The 15043-nt window shown below is 48.1% G+C and overlaps 1 protein-coding gene across 1 annotated transcript in view; it reads right to left on the reverse strand.

Annotated features, from left to right (window-relative positions):
- LOC122369786 (mucin-17-like) overlaps window positions 1-13864 on the reverse strand; it is a 70067-nt gene extending 56203 nt beyond the window's left edge. Inside the window, exon 1 of the mRNA XM_043344792.1 lies at window positions 13698-13864. The gene's annotated coding sequence lies outside the window, so the exon portion shown is untranslated. The remainder of the gene's footprint in view (window positions 1-13697) is intronic.
- Window positions 13865-15043: the final 1179 nt, after the last annotated feature.

The raw sequence follows: 15043 nt of genomic DNA on the forward strand, positions 1-15043 counted from the left end.
TCTACCCCCACATTGGGGTCATGTTCCTTCGAGGACAGCGGTGCAGGCTGCAGCCCTTCCTGGTTGTCCTCCCCCTCTACCTCGCCCCCCCCCCCTCCCGCTCCCGGCAGGGCCAGTGGTCACTGTTCACTGTTCAGTCGGTGTCCGGTGCATACGAAGTGCGCACATTAGGCAGAGGGAGGGGATTGGGGAGAGCCGCCCCCCGGCTTAATCGCTAGACCGTGGAGCCCGCCTGCAGACTGCAGCGTCGTGATGTGGAAAGAGGGGTGGAGAACAGTGGGTAGAGCGATGGAGAAACGTGGGAAGAGGGAGGGGAACCGGAAAGAAGAGGAGAGGATATGGTGGCTGGATGCATAGAATAGCACACAGTCTAATATAGGGGATGAGGCGACTCGTAAAAAGCAAGGCAAAAAGCAAAAGCAAGGCAAAGCGTATTGTGAAAGGTATAACGAATAATCGGAAGTGTCCCAAAGTATGGGGTGCTGACTGCTAGAACGTAGAAGGCAAGGAGGAAGAGCGATATGCATAACATGCAATTGACGAGAGTAAAATACGCTGTATGCGCACATAGGGGCAACCCGCTAATGAAAGTGTGCGAGTATGTATAACGCTATAAAGTATTGTATATTATATCGGCGAGCAGTGGACAGAGTGTGGGAGCTATGCTTATTAGGCAGACGTGGGTAGCAGTATGCAGATACAGAGGCTGGGAGCGGTATCTATTAGACAGTGAGTGTGAGCTGAACGTTACGACACCCTGCCTTGTGACTGTGTGACTGCCGGTGGCGAGGTCTCGGTCAGAGTCCGTGACGGCTGCACCGCGTAGGTCCGGGTGGTGTAAATGTGAGATGTATTTGAGAATGCACCAAGATTCAAGTGAGATCTTATAGGTGAGAATGCACCAAGATCCAAGTGAGATCTTATAGGTGAGAATGCACCAAGGTCCAAGTGAGGTCTTGAATGGGAACAAGCGAGGGCTAAGGATGAAAACTACAAATGAAGTGGGAAATGGACGGTGAGAGCATGTGTGAGAAGTTTAGATGACAATATGTGAGTACTGGCATGAGCTCATGTATGGGGTCTCCAAGGACATGCTCCTGCAAACTTCGGTCTAAGATTGAAAGTTGAACGATCCGACTTGAACAAAAATATATATTTATCAGATGCTAACCAAATTATACCCGCCACAAATTATTTCAGGCAGACATATCTACGATCCTCGCCATTACTATCGTCTGTAATGGCCCATTAAGTTATCAGAGTGTCGGCGCCGTGGCAGCCAAATTGTTCGCCTTGGAAGGTCGACTGCCCAGCGCTCGTTGTGTCCTTGTGGCCACTCGGATCCCCTGGTCACACGCAATCCCTGATAGCGACTCGAGTTTTACCACCACCAGGCCAGCGCGCCACGGCGTCGCGTAATTGATGGAGCAATCGTACACCGGCGTCTAGTTAGGAACCGTCGTAAAATTGCGGCACGTCATGAACCGAAACTATTTTGCCGTTGCGGGATTGATATTTGAAGGTGCTTGCACTGCTGTGAAAATTGCGGAAGTGGGGTGCACTGGGTGCTAGTCACGTGAAGTTAAACGAATTGCGTTGCTGAGCCGTGAAAAAGCGTCGGTGAAACGGCCGTGACCGGATGATCAAGCTAATTCCTTCCGGCAAGAATGCCTTCTCGGCGTTCTCAAGGTCACCAAAACCAATCATTCATAGGACAACACGTGATTGTTACACGGGGCGGATCATATCATAAACACAGCGGGCCATAAAGACCGGGAGTCCGGGCCACACCCAAGGGACGCCCACCCTGCTGTGACGTTATAAAATGCTACTGGCTGTAAAACACGATTGACGTGATTTATTTATATGAGACGTCCACTTCAAATCGCTACTGCAGCGGTAGCCGAGACAGGTATTTGCTCTCGGGATGAAAAATGGAAACCTTGACAGAGTTTATTAAAGGTTTCAAGTTGGGTACAATACAATATTCCCGTCAAAACTCTAAGAAAGCACTTGACATGGGTCTCACAATTTAGAAACTCTTATCTGCTGTGCCTTGATTACTACTGACTGTTCAACACTTCCTGACTCCTGAGTGTGAGGGGAGAAATACCACGGACCACGGTCCCTGCCCTGTTGGAGGAAAACCCATATCGGCTATACAAATCCCGCGATTCGGTGAGGCGCAGCTACGAAACTCACGACCACCAATCCCCCTTAATTCCCGGGTGACTGACTCCACGCGATACCCAGGACACGACAGCCATTTGCACTTCCGAGTGACCTGCAGCATGGCTCTGCAGCAATGCGGGATTCCGGGCTGTGCAGCAATCCAGGATTCCGGGAAACGGCGGCTGGTCGTGCCCGAGCTAGATCTAAGTCCTGGATCTGACCGATCGGCTGCCAAATCGGGCCCCACCTGAATTCTCACCACGCAGTGTAGCGCTGTAGACGTGGAAGTGTTGCGACGGTGTTTTTACTCAGGCGGCTTCATTTTTATTTGGGAGGACATTTAGGTGGAAAATGGCAATAGTGTGTCTGGTTAATTTTCGTGTTTGATGCATGTCTCAGATTTTTTTGTCGTTAATGGCCTCATTTTTATAAATGTTCGGTGCCGACTGCCGGGTTCCACTATTGGTGTGAACTGAGCGTTAAATTGGGCGCTGGATTTCTGGAACGATATTAGCTGCTATAAGTGAAAGCTAATAGTGACAGGTATCTTCGCTCATATGGGGCTCAAGATTGAATATCGAGTGCATCACCTTTGTCCGATCGGCATGTAACCAGCTGAGCAATCGTCAATATTCCACTCACACCCTCAACGAAATCACTTTCTTCTCAGCCACACAACCTGTCAGTTCTACCGTTAGCATCTTTACATATGATCATATTTGGCAGCGCTGACGTGAATCCGCTCTCTGAAAGAGATCTCTGCGTCCTGCCGACATGCAAATCATGGGTCGACCTCTCTCTGTCTCCAGCACGGCTTAGGATCAGCTGTCTAGACCATGTGCATAATACATGTGGTGGGGAGTCTGTTTCAGATAACATCACGTGCCCAAGGACGCGGCTAGAAATGTCAGCATCCGCGCTTCGACAGTAGCCAGGATGTTGAAATAGCTCGGTCGATGTCTGACTGAAGGGAAGCCACGAAGAGATCGTTCAAAGCTCTGACATCTGACTCGAGTCATCTCGAGTCATCTGACTCGAGGCTGGACGCATGTCATGATAGTGTGAGGATGGATGTCAACGCCAGAGTACGCTTGTAAGAAATCGACGGGCTTGAAGGTCACAGCCAGTGGCGGCGGAAGGTATTCTAGGATAGGGGTGCAAACGATATTAAAGCGCCCCTTCCCGCTGGGCGCCCCTTACCATACACGGTTGTATACACGGTTGTAGTAACACAAACAGCGAAGAGACGTTTGACAATGTGTTGTACCTAGGTTAACACGTTCAGAATCACAGTTTTTATGTAACGAGAAATAGTTAGGTACATTCCATAGCGTAAATGTAACCTTCATAATGTTCGTTTAGAAACAACCTCATCACCATATCATAAGATTCTCCGAATAAGGCATATCGAAAAGAGTTCCACGGTTCCAATACCTTCGTGTGGACTAGTGAATAAGGCGCCGAATCCATAACACTAACTCGGTGACAGAGAATTGCAGGCCGATAAGCAGCATGCCGCCTGGGCTGCACTGCACTATTGCATTCAGTGGTGTCATCAGTATCACGTCAGCCCTTCGGAACGGACATCCTGGCTCAATGTCATTCAAGCATTTGTAAAAAAAATCCATTCCAACCAAACACTTCTGTAGGTATTTTGACAATGTACAGGACACACACACTCATTGTTTTGTGTCATACAACACACTTGTTTTGTGTCATACACTGGCAGATGCCCCCGTGGAATGAATGCCGCCCCACAATGCCGATGGCCGTCCCTGCACTGGAAAATCAGTTTCGCCCCTATACAGGCGCCCATAGAAGTTTGCAGAGTGCTATTCCTGGTCATAATTATCTCCCCAGTAAAAACAAAAAACGCAAAATACGCCCTAGCACTAGGGATGTAACCGCCCATACGGACAGTGCAATTTTACAGGACCCAATCTCGGACCTCCCTTAACCCTCGCCGGCCGAGGGGGGGGCGGGTGCCGCCCCCCCCCCCCCATAGGGTTTTTTCGCGATAGCTCCGAACACGCTGGCGATAGAGAGCTGAAACTTGGCATACCTGACCTTTGATCCAAGCCGCATCTTTTGACACCAACCGCATTTTTGGGTCAGGTCAGGTCACTGACCTGTGACGTCATAAGCGAACCTCTGCACGGTCTTCAGATGTCGCAACTTCGCAACGCCCTCACTGCCAGAGGAGATGTCACAGGGAAATGAAACTTGCAGGATCTAGTATCCATTATGAGTCTCACAATTTGTATATCTCGGATTTTTCCTAAAGGTCATATGAGGTCAGGTCATTTTCGTGACCTCACCATTATAAGTCAATGGGGAAAAATTCAAACTGCTATTCTGGCGCCGGGAACGATCTCCAACTATCTCAAGCACACAGAATCGTGATTTGATGCACTCCTTGCAAGGTTAGATGCGTCACTTTTGCAATGTTGACCTTCCGTGACGTCATTTATGACGTCATCAAGGTCATATTAGTTTTTTGTCAACAACTCTTGATCAAATTGAGCTAGCGAGTCGGGAAAGCCACCAATGGACTCAGGAAGACCTGCCGGATCGAATGATATGCGACATGACCTCTTTTGACCAACTTCGTGACCTGGGGGTGCTGACCTGACCTTGACCTGAGGTCAACACCCCAAGTTGACCTGACCCGGACAAAAAGTATATCATTCGACGCGCCTGAGCGAGGCGAACACGATGCTGCCAAAATCGCGGCTCTGCGGCCGTTTTTTGCGAAGTTAATCACCAAAAACTGAACCGTACCTTGGGGCACTTGACCTGACCTCAGAGGTCACCGGTTGACCTAGGACCTTAAAATCGGGTACCAATCTCTGCGTCTCGTAACGGCGCACACGCTCGTTTTTTCCGCGACGCGCTAGCTCCACCAGGGGCGAAACGGCGAGGGGGGGGGGTCGTACCCGCCCCCCCCCCTCGGCCGGCGCGTATGTAGAAAACCAATAGGTCCGGCGAGGGTTAAAGGGACCCTCCCACCTTAACATTAGATTTGAGTTGAGATAGCCAAAATGGGGTCCCTGGCTCACAATTACCGGTTTCGGCACTCACAACATCGAGAAATGCCTTAAATCGGAAATATTGAATTTCAAAATTGCAGCATTTTGATTCAGAGGGGCTAATGCATAGGAATACCCCTCTGAATGTGTGACGTCAGCCAGAGGCGGATCCAGCTCAGAGGTTAGGGGGGGGGGGCAAACCATAAAAAAATTATCGATTCTTTCCATGCATCGTCCATAGGCGTAATGCCGTTTGGGGGGGCAAATGCCCATTTTGCCCCCCTGGATCCGCCACTGACGTCAGCGCAGATATCTAACGATTTTTAAATGTTTGACTAAAACGTTTGGTAGCACGCGGTGGTATATGCTGCTTTGCGCGCAACAAATGCCGCACTTTCAAATAAAGTCCCTGGGAACAGCGGAGATCCCAAAAAGTAAACAAAAGTAAAAGTCTAATATCTTGAAAACCGGTGAATATTTTTCGATGAAATTTGGTAGATATTCGTTTTCGCTCTTTCTGAACCGAGCGACATCACTTTCATGCCAATTCATTAACTTTTTTGAAGGTGGGAGGGTCCCTTTAACATTCATATGTTGTAAACGGCAAACCGCCCCCGATAAATGTTAACATAAACTAATTTCCTCTCGCATATCGGCCATCAGGCGCCCCTTTTTGTCGCATGGAGCCTGCAACGCTATATGCCATCATATGTTCGTGTTGGCGTTCGGAGGCTATCGCCTTCAAAGACGTCTCCATAAATGTTTCTTTTTCGTCCCACACACAGGCGCCCCTCTTTCGCATGCACATGCAGGCGCCCCTCTTCCGCATGGCGCGCTTCTCGAGTGGCTGCGCCCTCCTAGCCTTTATCGCCTGGCAAGATTTTATTCGACAGGGTCGGCAGCATCTGCCTTTGTTTCAGATAAGGATGCCCTCCACTCTTCAGCATATCAAGAGATTCTTTTCCCACGTCATTGCCACCCTCTTCGTGTCACAAGTGCCTTTATCAGTTGCGGTGTCGCAGTGCTCAGCTTTGTGGCTGCCCCACCTCCTAACTTCCTTCCTCCTCTACAGATTTTCGAGGCGCCCCTTTCCATAGCTTTAGGGTGCAGCTGCCCCCCTTGCCCCCCTGCTTCCGCCGCCACTGGTCACAGCGTTCACAAGAAGGCGGATATCTTGGAATCGGGAGGCGGTATGCGAGGCGGAGCGGTTTTGTTATCATCTTGGCAGAACGGCCGGGGAGTGGTCGAAGAATTTGAAGTATCTTCTAACTGAAGGATAATTGTGGAGAATGAAGCAGCTTTGGATTCCGGTAAAATGAGCGGACGACGTGAAAACACGTTTGTAACACAAAGCATATTTGACTGGATGTTTGTTGGATTGGTTTTATGCGGAAAATGCCTCAATGAAACTGATTCTATAAAATCGGACAAATATGCAAAATAATCCACAATGAGTCACTAGCATTCAGTTTTCTTCCTTCAACCTGAGGCCAAATCTCTTGCCAGCATCTAAGCTTTAGCTTTTCTCCTTCGCATTCCGTCAGCTCTGTTTAATCTCATACTGTTGCGCCCAATGCCGCAGTTGTGCCGATATTCCTGCAGCTCTTTTCTCGGGAGCTTGTCTAAGGGTGCGTTCGGAGAGGCAGATTCCCGGGGAATATTCCACGCCGGCATGAAATTTCCGCCGAATGTGCCGTTCGGAGAGCGATTCCCGGGGAAAGTTCCGCGGAACGGACGCGGAAAGCGCGGAATCTAAAAAGCATCTCACGCGTCGTTCCCGTCAAGATGGCGGCGCCCATCAATATGCTCGAGTGAGTATATTTTTGAATATAAATGGATATTTCTTGCGTTTGTTTCCACCTTGATCAGTTTTATTGCAAATCCAACACTTGATAATGCTTACTCAGTTGTGTGATTGTCCTCTGAAGCAATGAAAACGATAATTTGAAGTGTTGTGTTGTGTGTTTGGGGTTAGGGTGGGGGGGGGGGGCACAGTACAGATTGGACTTTTTGAAAATAATTGTGATTTTTCTTAGTGGTTCTTTCTTCAAGAGCTTCATTCTTATTACATCTTGCCATAGATGTGGCGTTCCAAATAACCAAATAACCCAAACAAATCCCACGAACTCAACTTGGCGCAGTAGCGGCGATCCTTGAAATTGGCGGTATGTAATGTTCCTCTCCGAACGCAACACGGGGAATTTTCACGATGACGGGGAATATTCCGCGCTCTCCGAACGCACCCTAAGCTCCACACACTGACAGTTCAAATTCCTGAGTAAGGAGCGTGCCTCGCCTCCCCGGCCTCCTCCGTAGATATCATCGCAGCGGATCAGAGGGCCTCTGCACGTGCCGGCATTGTGCGGCCACGAGATGCTGGAGCCGGCTCTACCAGACGTATGTGGAAACCGACCGGCACGAGACAAGAATTTCAGGGGACTATTTCAGATAGAACGTATACACGATAAGGCTCTCTTATCTCAGGTAGAGCCATGTTTGCGTGAGCAACTGCGTCTCAGTGACTGTTTTCAGAGGAAAGCGAAATCCCCTCGCGGCCAGTACCCCCGGGAAGAACATACTGGCCTCTAAACCGACAGCAGAACGTTGCTACTTTCCTCAACGTGTTTGCCACGAGTCACGACCGCCACAACACAATCGTGAGTTTCCGCCATGTTGCTCAAGTCACTGTCTGGAATGTCCTCCGTGACCTCTGCTGACCTCTAGGGGACGCCGAACTGACTGCAGGGCTGGCTGCAGGCTCCGAGACATGTCGACCAAAATTTCTCGTGACTCCTCGATCAAGAATGGGCGGAAAGCAGCACCAACCAACTGCGCAATTCAGCTACTGTCGGTATCTATCCTGAACTTGCGTTTGGGACTAGAAAGAATTTTTATAAAAACATACGATAGTTTGTTTCGTGGTGCGCAGTTCCACACAACCTTGTTCTTTGTAGAGAAAGCAGAAGATACAGGCATGATGAGATCTGGTGAAACGAGCATAGTAATACCGCGCGAATCTCAACAAGACGAGAACTGGCTTGATTGTTCTACACATCTACGGTCGTATTCCTTCAAACAGACGCGCGCTTTGGACCAAAAGTGTAGTTATAATTCGCTGAAATGATTTACAGGGATACTGCATACAGCTTCTGATTGGATCAAATCACATCAGCAGTCGCGTCTCAGGTTTAAAAGCCCACACACATCCGATCAATCTCACGGCACGGCTTTGCAAGTATTTATCTCTCAACAATAGCTGCTAAGTGCTACGGGAGATAGACAACACGAAATATGATTGCTTGCACAGTCAATGCTTGCACAAATGACCCCACTCAGCTCGATCAGAGCAACGCGAAATTCAAAAACTCAGCATAAGTGATTCGTAGTTCAGTATTTATCTGTGATTCGTAGTTCGTAGTTCAGCATTTATCTGGAATGCATCAACTATATAGACTTAACATTAAACAAAACGCGGCGTTGTAGTCTGAACATGAAATGCAGCGTGGTTGTGGCAGTGAAAAACATAGACAAAATATAGATGTAGGGACAAAAAAAAAAACAACTACCAAATCACAAATGGGCTAGACACACTGAAAATTCAGCGCACGAGTAAATCAAATATCGCAATCTGTTTGCATCGCCATCACCGTTTTTCAGTCGCCAGTCCATCACAATGAGACACAGCGTGTTACTTGCGACACGACATACCTGACACACACCACAAAAACAAAACAACACCTCCGCCAACGAATTATGCTGCATCCAATGTGTACATCATTGGAGAACGTGCCTAGAAAACAACACAACAAGAACGCTGTGATCCTCCCTGACCTATCACAGTATGGGCGACAAAAGGACATTAGCTGTGCAAGACGCCAACGCAAAAACGCAACAAAAACGGCAGGATGTGTTGCAACATGACACGTGGCATGTTTATTCAGCATCTTCTCTCTCCCTTTGTTCGAAGTAATGCTCTCCCCCTTCACACCGCAGCACTTGGCACCAATGCATCATTGCGCGGTTAGTTGCGGCGACGAGCATGCTTCGGAAAGTGACATTGGCTCATTTTCTGCTAGAGCCTTAAGTTTCGACTCGGTGCTATCGAAAATATGGCGCATAAGTTGTTTTTGTCTTAGAGTAAATATTTACGCAGTGGATTCATTGTATAATGTTTTAGTTTCATATTTATAATGAAACTGAGGTTATGAAAATAACCGAATTATTTGCAAATGATCCAAGTGAGCGAAATTTGAAGAAAACATCTTGACTGTTCAGGCATAACGACATAAGTTACATAAAGCCGCAGCCTCGAAGCCGACAGGTGCGAAGGTCACATGACCGACTTCGTCCCCCATTGCGGGCGGCGGTGTGGCAATTGTGTCGGGTCACGTGACTTCTGCAGCTGCCGCCGGCCGCGGTATTGTTGCGGTCCGCCGGTGCATACAGAGTGGATGGCAGCACAGGTCATGTGACCCTGTGCTGTGACGGGTCAGCCGGGTCACGTGATCTGACGCTGGCAATGTCGCAATGGTCATGGCTCGAAGCTGTTATTCACACCTTATGTGTGAACCATAAGCCTTCTCAAGAGTTTGAAACGATGCGAGGCTACTACATACTATTCACAAAATTAAAAAAAATTAATAGGGCTTAGGGTCAATGGGAAAAATTTCCTTACTTTGCTGGAGTAAGGCTAAAGCATCAAATTTCATACATCATACAACCGGCTTCCAAATGGAAAATGGTGTCTTCAGAAAAACAACAAGCATCCTAAACACTCAGAAAAACGAACTATACAGCAAACATGTTCGAATCACTGTTTAGACACTATTCATTTGCCTCATTAAGGTTAGGGAATGTAGAACGCTGAGCTAAATTGTGTGGACGTGATCGGAAGACTTTTTATTGCCCTTAGCTGTGGTTAAACGAATGGGCCATTCATGTTCGACTGCCATGAACTGTTCTAGTTCCAACATCTGACGGAGACGCTTTTAGAGCGCAAGAGACCGTGGACCCTCTGCCCGCGATAAATGGGCTCCCCTAGAGCCCAATTGTTGAAACTCTGCAGACTTAATGACACTCGAGTCACGTTGGATGCTCTCAGCGAACAGCTTGGGACTATACAAGAGAGCCTAGCGTACCATTTACACCATTAGCTTGCACATTCATGACACTTACAAAGGTAAAATGGGGTGAAATATTGCAACAGTTGTAAGCCTGATGCCCCTATTCATGCATGTGCTATTACCACCCTTCTGCACTTCTGCACTTAACGCGACGATTTTTCATGTACTTTCCACAAAGATGTCGCAAATTTAGACTGCCGATCTGATTGGATATATCCAGTTTCTTGAGTTGATTAACAGCCGTTTGACATTTCTAAAATATACGCCAATGTCACCATGCAATGTGTTCAACGAGCATGTGCTGTGTGGTTAAGATGATTGGCTATATCAGCATCAGTACCCGAGGGCTTGGCATGCTAATGTAATGGTACGCTGATCCAAAACAACTCCTGTCGCCCTCGCCACGAGTGAAAGGGCGGGGCTGCTCGCCTTGTCAGTGGGCTGTCAGATTAATATCAACCGTAGCGCCGCCGAGAGAGATCGGTTTAAACCGTACAGGCCGCCGGAAGTGGTATGTAATACGCCGGAACGGCCTCAGGGCAATTGAGTGTTGACATGAGTGAGACGAGATTGTGTCAAGCTGTAGCGCGTCATTTGCGACTGATCGGTGGGAAGAATGAATTGTGGAACAGCGTGGGGATCGGCGGTATTCTGTGGTATATCGGTTTCAATCAGACCCAATCCCAAGTACAGCAACAATGAAATATCTCCCTCATTGAATTGACTGGCTAAAAACTACTACAACCAACATTACAACGGAGTCAAAACCTACCATCGCATCTACAACTAAATATTGCATGGGTATTTCGTTCCCTCCAAACACATAACCATATGCAACATACGACAACAGGTACTCGCCAGAAAGCGTTTCTGCCTCGTTCTACCATAAGCCATGCCTGTACGAATGAATTGCTCCCAACCAGGTTCGCTTCCAGGTCGCGTCTCCGCCCCGCCAGAATAAAAGGTAATTGTTTAAGACAAATTCTGCATTAGGGCCGCAATTCAGTCAGGTGAACAAATACTTCGAACTCGAAGTCAGGTAATTGGTGATTTTGATGCCACATACATAGATCTTGAACATTGGCTGCCGACATAGGTAATGTATAGGTACTATGTCTTGCTATCTAGTGTTTCCGGGAACTGTGCGGTTCCGCCTGCTGCAGCGGAATGTTTCTGCGTTTTAGTCATTTGCGGTTGATATTGATGCCTTCCGCTTTCAAAATCGTGCAACTGTGTAATTGCAGCAATTTTCGTACGTTTAGCTTCAAGGATATTGGGCTCATGATTCTGATAGCATAATTATGTCAAGCAGGTTTATCACATACCAATTTCAGTACCAATTCCAAGGAACTACAATGGTCCTGAAATCGTATCTTAATGCACAAATAGCACAGTGCTTCCGTGGAAGTGCATTTTCTATCTATCATCGCTAAATGTCCATGCATCTGAATACCGCAACCTGATTTCTACCGCTGGTCATTTATCAGTCATGTGAGATACAACTGACTGGCGTCTGAATTCCTCCAGAGCTGAGCATCAATGCCTCGCCACAAAGGCTGGCGTCGTTTTCTCGAGCATCTGTTGACTGCCCGGGCGAAATTCGTGCGGCGTTTCTCTTCGGGAGAGCTCCAAACCACGGGCGTGACCCAGGCGTCAGCAGAGGTGAAAAGGTCACGGCACAAGTACTCAATTGATGAAGCTCACTCTCTCGCAAATGTAAAGGTACGGTCTCTGACAAATCATGGACGGGTATGAGCTTTTTCGGTTCGTGTTTGTGTTATTTCAGGTCCCTGTTGGGTTTGTGTGATACATTGACATAATTTTGTTTAGGAAGCATGCATACCTACCGGGTGATCATTTTTGAATGATACAAAAAGAAAGTCGCCACGTGCAAAGATAGGACAAGATATTTTGATTTCACGTGCTGATTTACATGAGGGACATTTGGACATTTTGTTTTTTATCAACATTGTCCAAGTCCGTCCTATAGGTACGGTAAATATCATCCGTTTTATAGCATACCCTTTTTGGACATCTTAGTGTAACGATACAATATCTCAGCTGGATGGCTTTGCAACACAACAAATTTTAGTTCATGGCGCATGTGCAAAGGCAATAGCACGGTTATACGGGCTTCCTGGAACCTGCAAAGGATCTTGGAGTGCACGGAGACACTAAGAATAACAAAAATTCCGAAGTGGACATTGTTGATGGAAGTGCGTTCGAGTCACTGGTTTGGCGGACCCGGGGACGGTACGGCCTTCTAGAGAATGCTGTAACCTGTCGTTTGGCCGGCTTTGTATGACTAATTCACGCGTCTCCGACACTCTTTTCAACAAGAGTGTGCTTCTCCACACACATCCGCGCTTGTCATTGAGTTCCCAAGCCCTACAGCTGGTACGCCTGCAGCTTGCGAATAAGCGAGCACGACCGCCCGTCTTACAGCCCGGACTTCTCGTGACTGTACTTGAGTGTCTGTCCTCACCTAATGACAGGTGTGGTCAGATGTGAGCCGAAGACAATTGCACATCTAATAGTGGTAGAAGGAAACTTTACCCGGAGCATGGGACGGCGATAATCAGCAGAAAATGGTCAGACAAACCCGGCATCGGGCGGAGCCCAGCTGGTCGGCGGTCCGCGAGGGGTGCATACTTTGGGCACCTCCTCTAAGCTGGCTATTGACATTAATTACTGACTGTGTGTTCCAGATAAAATGTCCCACCGTACGTGTTCGATGGGTGTGTTTGGTTTAACTATCCAGCTTAACACATGGCTGATATTAACAAATGTTTTTGTATCATTCAAAAATGATCACCCGGTAGATAATGGAGGAGCTAAAGGAAAGGTCCTCTTCTTCTTCTTCTTCTTCTTCTGTGGTCGGCTCCATCCAGTGGATGCAATGCTTAGCCTTTTATCAGTTAAAGACTTTAATTTTACGTCACAGGCGCCAGAGGATGGAAGGATGGTCATAGGAGGATGAGTAGAACCGGTCATCGTCTATTTCTGCCTATTGATCATCATGGGATCCACCACGTGCCGTGAGATATTTGTTCACAAAATCTTTCTTGGAAGAGCAAGCACGAAACTCACGATTTAACGGCCACAAGGCCATGTTGCGGACAAATATAGTCTTAGATCATTATCGTAGAAGTAGTTTATCGTCTTGTATTTTGTTCTTTCTAAATCGCCAATTGCTAGTGCTATCATTGCATTGTACATAGGAGAATGCAATGAAAGAATTAGCTTTCAGCGTTCGTTTCACGACTCCCAGCCTCACGTTCTCGAGAGGAGAGAAAGTACGTATCTGGTTGGTTTGGTTCGACCTTGTCACACTCCTGAACGCTTTTCACCGTCAAAATGAGCGTGAACTCACCTGTTTTTTGCTCCACATGGCCACGTGTATCAATCCTTAGCAGTATCGTCGCAAAATCCTGAACACACCTGGTAAAAGCACACCTCACACCCTGCTCGTGCACTGCACGCCCTCGCACCACCACACGGAGACCTCGACTGGCGAACGGCGCATGACCACCGCCCACCGCAGTCGCTGGCACCGCCACCAGGAGCGCTGCCAGATGACGGCCGGGCGGCGCGCTGTGTCAGAGGGTGTACCCTCAACGCGCAATGCATCGGTGAGATGAAAACAATGTTTCGAAGTTGAAGCTGCGATTTTCTTGGCCGGTGCCCAGTGGTGTTTGTAGGAGCAAGGTTGGAGGAAAGTGAGCTAGAGGTAGAGGATTGTGATTTTAAACAAATCAAACGGTAGTTACCTTTTTCATGCAAGATAACCTGCTAACTTGCATTTTGCAACATTTCAGGACGGTGGCCGTTGATGGGCCACATATTTATTATCCTACCTCTTACACCCCCGACAGGGCTCGATCCGTCAACACTGTCCCTCTACTGCGCAGTGCCTCCCTGCTCCTCAGTCCTTTGCATGGAAACCAGAGCCATCTCTGATCATGTGACTTCATCTCGTCCGCTGCGGCCGGTGAATACGAGAAGTGGGGGTAGACGAGGAGAGGGGACGGGAGGGGTGTGGAACGGAGACGAGACGACAGTGGGAGGAGGGAGGGGAGGGGTGTCGGCAGACAGGCACATTAAGAAGTAGAGGTGGCAAAATGTGGACCCAAGGACCCGGTCCTGGTCCAAACTAAGAACCGGTTTGGACCCATATGGGTCTAAACCGGTTCCTGGAAACTTTCTGACGGGTCCAACCCGGGTCCTACCATAAACCATACATCTTTCGCACTTCACCTGATTGCAAAATATGAAGTGAATGGAAAGAAAACCTTTGCTCGTGTATGTTTCTTTACACACTGTAGCTCAAAGTATTTCCAGTGGGAAAAAGACTTTAACATGATGCAACTTATGATACCTACAAATAGTTTGTTTCGATTGAACTTTGGGAAACGGGTCCAACTGGTTCCGATTCAAACCTAGACCGGGTCCGACTGGTTCCAGATATGTTCAGACGGGTCTGGTTCGAGCCCATGGTTCCCAAAATTTCCACTTTTTGCCACCTCTAATAAGGAGGGTGACAATATGTAGCTGTAAGGTTTCCCACTAGTTGGAGTCGTCAGTTCCGTTACAGCTGATGGTGTTTGACCCGACCTGGGTCAATGTGTGTTGTTGATGGTCCGCCGTTCCAACTTAGCTACGATCATAACCCTCGCATGTGTAGGGGGGGGGGTCGGATGGACCCCCCCCCATGGTTTT

This window comes from Amphibalanus amphitrite, unplaced genomic scaffold, assembly GCF_019059575.1.
Source record: "Amphibalanus amphitrite isolate SeventyFive unplaced genomic scaffold, NRLGWU_Aamphi_draft 001072F_arrow, whole genome shotgun sequence".
NCBI classification, from domain to species: domain Eukaryota; kingdom Metazoa; phylum Arthropoda; class Thecostraca; order Balanomorpha; family Balanidae; genus Amphibalanus; species Amphibalanus amphitrite.